This window comes from Sinocyclocheilus grahami, unplaced genomic scaffold, assembly GCF_001515645.1.
Source record: "Sinocyclocheilus grahami isolate Dianchi unplaced genomic scaffold, SAMN03320097.WGS_v1.1 scaffold54.1, whole genome shotgun sequence".
NCBI lineage: Eukaryota > Metazoa > Chordata > Actinopteri > Cypriniformes > Cyprinidae > Sinocyclocheilus > Sinocyclocheilus grahami.
In genome coordinates, this window is record NW_015505233.1 from 2232857 (window position 1) to 2236727 (window position 3871).

Sequence of the window (3871 nt, forward strand, 5' to 3'; positions counted from 1 at the left end):
CATCCTAGTGTGGTCTCAGGCTCAAAATCCTGAGCTTATTAATGACATTTTAGACATTAATATTGCAGGGATTAGGGATATCCTATCTCCTTTGTTCCTCTGACAAACCTTATACAGTTTTTTTTAAGACTCCGGCTCTCTCTCGCTCCGCTTCTATCTCGCCCGCGCGTGACCCCCCTTCGGGTTCTGTCCTTCCCACCGTTTCTCCTTTTGCCACTATTTTTGGTCCCTGTCATTTACTCTTTCTCCAACTGTCCTTTTCCTTCTCGCCTTTGAGGACAGGTCTAGTAATACGATTTGAGCGGTGTGAAAAGGACCTATCGTCATGCACATTATTACACTTTTATCCTCGTCTCTACGGCAGCATTTCCGAGTTTCTTTCCCCTGTGCTCTTAATGCGCCACAGATACCCGGGAGCATCCGCTGCGCCCAATCCAGTGACGGAAAAGGGTAGGAGGTGGATCTCCAGTGCCGCACCGCTGACATATCCCAGATCAACGCAGGTCTACTTCTGCCTCCCCGTTTCTCATTTTGCCCCGTACTGTCGGATAATGTCTCTACAAGATGGCATTTTGAGGCTCTCCGAGTCGAGACGTGTCGACGCGAGCTGTCTGATCCTGTGGCCACATGCAGGGGGAAAGACGGAAGGCCAGCGAATGTGGAGAGCGAAACAACCCGTGGGTCTGATGTTGACATTTCTCAAACGCGCGGGACTGGCGGTGCGACCGGATCTAGTGCTCTGTTTATGCGAGACGGGAGCACAAACCTGCCTCTAAAACACTCCAGGCCCATCAGACACGGTGCCAAATGTCTGAGGCGAGACAATGCATGGCCCTCTACCTTTACGCACAATTACAGAATTGGACGGTTGACTGTTCTTATCTCATTTTTTCAACCTGTAAAAGGAGCCGTCGTGCCTTTGTAGCCTCACATTCTTCAGTCTTCCCCAATAGTTTGAGGGTTTTTTGTGTCTCAGTGGGTTTGGAAGTGAGTTTCTTACCCTAATAGTGAGTCTTTGAGTGTGTTCCAAGGAGCTAAGACCACATGTGACAACACTACGTCCCTCTTGAGGAAAGACAGGCCTGATGTAGCCGGCCCTCCTTATGGCGAGCACTTTGCCAATGGCACGTTTATTAGCGTTAAAAACTCCTCAACTTCACAGCCAAAGATTAGTGGCTTTTTTCCAGGTATTCCTCCTTCTTGTCCATATGGAAACGCTTCGCTTCATCCCAGAATCCTCCCTCCTCCCAACCGTATTCTCGTATCCCTTTATAGATTACGGGCATGGCGACTTCAAAATGGCTTCAGATCCAAATGCTCGCATTGTAGCTGGAATGTCTGACTGTCTGTGGGTGTATAGTGGGTAGGCAGTGTCATGTGAGCCTTCCCCTGAACTCAGCAGGCACTCATATGTATGAGACTACTACTAGCGGTGGAAATAAAGCGCTGTCCGTTAAGCTGAGGGCGTATACAGTGTTTTGGCAGAGTACAAACCCTTATATGCTGCAAACAAGTGTTGTATGTCTGTTTTGTTCTTGCTTTGTTTCCTTTCTTCTAGTTCCTGCTGCTGAAGAGATGAGTGGGCATGTCCTTCTGGTAAAGAAGTAACTGGGTGCTGTAAGGAGAAAGTGTAATACCTGGAGAAAGATACACACCTGGGGCATGACTCTGTCATAAGGTACTTACAAACATTAGTTAAATGACAAAATAGTATTCATATTTATTACAGTAAAAATGCATTACTTAATTTATCATTTGTGTCCACTATTTATTTTTTATTTTTTTCAATGCAGAATTATTTTTCCCATTCATTTTCTTTGTGCAGGATTTAAAGTGTTATAATGCTTTTTTTATCATTTAAAAAAATGACCTAGTCTTTTTTAGTGGAAAAAAAGGTGTGACATTATGACATAATAAAAAAATGCAATACACATACATTATGAGTATCAAATAATATACACCTAATTTATCATTTGTGTCCATAAAGTACAAAAATAGCCACAACTATTATTTTTATTTATTTATTTTTGAATGCAGAAGTATTTTTCCCTTTAATTTTCTCTGTGCAGGATTTAAAGTGTTATAATACTTTTTTTTAACCTAGTCTTTTTTAGTGGAAAAAGGGTGTGACATTATGATATAATGAAAAAAAATGCAATACACATACATTATGAGTATCAAATAATATACACTATCAAGTGTTTTTAGACTTTAGAAGGTTAAATTGATCAAAAGTGAAAGTAAAGACATTTATAATGATACAAAGGATTTATTCAACGAAATGTTGTTCTTATGGTTTTTCTATTAATCAAAGAAGAAACAATTTATCAGTTTCCACAAAAATACTAAACAGCACAGTAAACAGTTTTCAACTTTGCAAATAATAAGAAATAGTTATTGAGCATCAAATCAGCATATTACAATACTTTTTGAAGAATGATGCTGAAGACTTGAGTAATGATGCTGAAAATTCAGCTTTTGCCATCACATGAATAAATTACAATAAAAATACAAAACAGTTACATTATAACATTTGAATATTTCACAATATTATGTGAAATATTTTACTATATTTTTGATCAAAAAATTTAACCTTAGTGAGCATAAGACACTTCTTAAAAAATTGAACAGTAATGTATATTTTTTTGCTAAATTATTATATGTTTTAAATATATTTAAAAAATGTTAATTATTAACAAATTTATTGCAAAATATACATATATACAAATATAAAATAAGTTGTATACATTGTATACAAGCTGTATATATTGTATAATATATAAGCAGTGTAGGAAGACCAACTCAATTACATCATGCAGAGTTTCATGCGAGTGGGCGGTCCCTGAAGTCTCAAGATTCTGTCCAATCACAGAGTCACTACAATGAATAATTTATTAGATTACACATGCAGAATATTTACATCAGTTTCTCAGAGGATGTAATTATAACTCTGTGAGCAAAGGTTAGCTTCCAGATAATAAGGATTTAATTCCAAGGTATGTAGGATGGATGCACTTTTCCTCACCCCCTCTACTGGCAGCTTGGGTGCTGTACACCGTGCATTAGATATATGTGCTCTGAAACCTCACTACACTGAGGAACATTAAATGAAACCTCCTTCACTGAAGCTATAAAATGTCTCAAGGCCAACCCCAATAAATAACACACTTACCCTCACCTCAGGCCTATTAATTACCTGAGATGCGCTTTACCACAACTACATTCGTGCTGACTAGCTAATGCTTCCCCTTTGACCAGGACTGGAGCCTCAAATGTCTCTGTGGGGACAAGCTCTAATTAATCCTCTGTTACTGTTGTAATGGTGCCTTCCAAAGGGAGACCGCAGTAAAGCTCAGAAATATTATTTCACTCATACATTGTAAACAACAATCTATCTCTCGGGAAGTGGAAGGGCTGGTGTTTGAGGGTTGAAGGGGTAAACGGGGCAAGACGTTGGGGAAAAGCGACATTGGGGCAGTTGTAGTCACTTACTATGAGCAAAACTGTATTGTTTAAGCTCTTGTTTTTAATGTGAAAGCACTGTCAAAACAGGGCATAATTCACAGAATGGCAATGGAAAAATAAAAAATAATATATATATATAAAACCACACAGGGGATGTATTATGTTTGTGCCAACTGCAAACATACTGGAGTCATGACTGTAGCCTATTGCCTTGTCAAGTTAAAAATGTTAATAATAATAATAGTAGTAGTAGTAGTAGTAGTAGAAAATACAAAAAATACAATATAAAAAATACAAAAAAAGATTAAAAGTAAAATAATAATAATGTTCATAAATAATAATAATAATATACTACTATATTATAATATATATATATATATATATATATATATATATATACAAAATA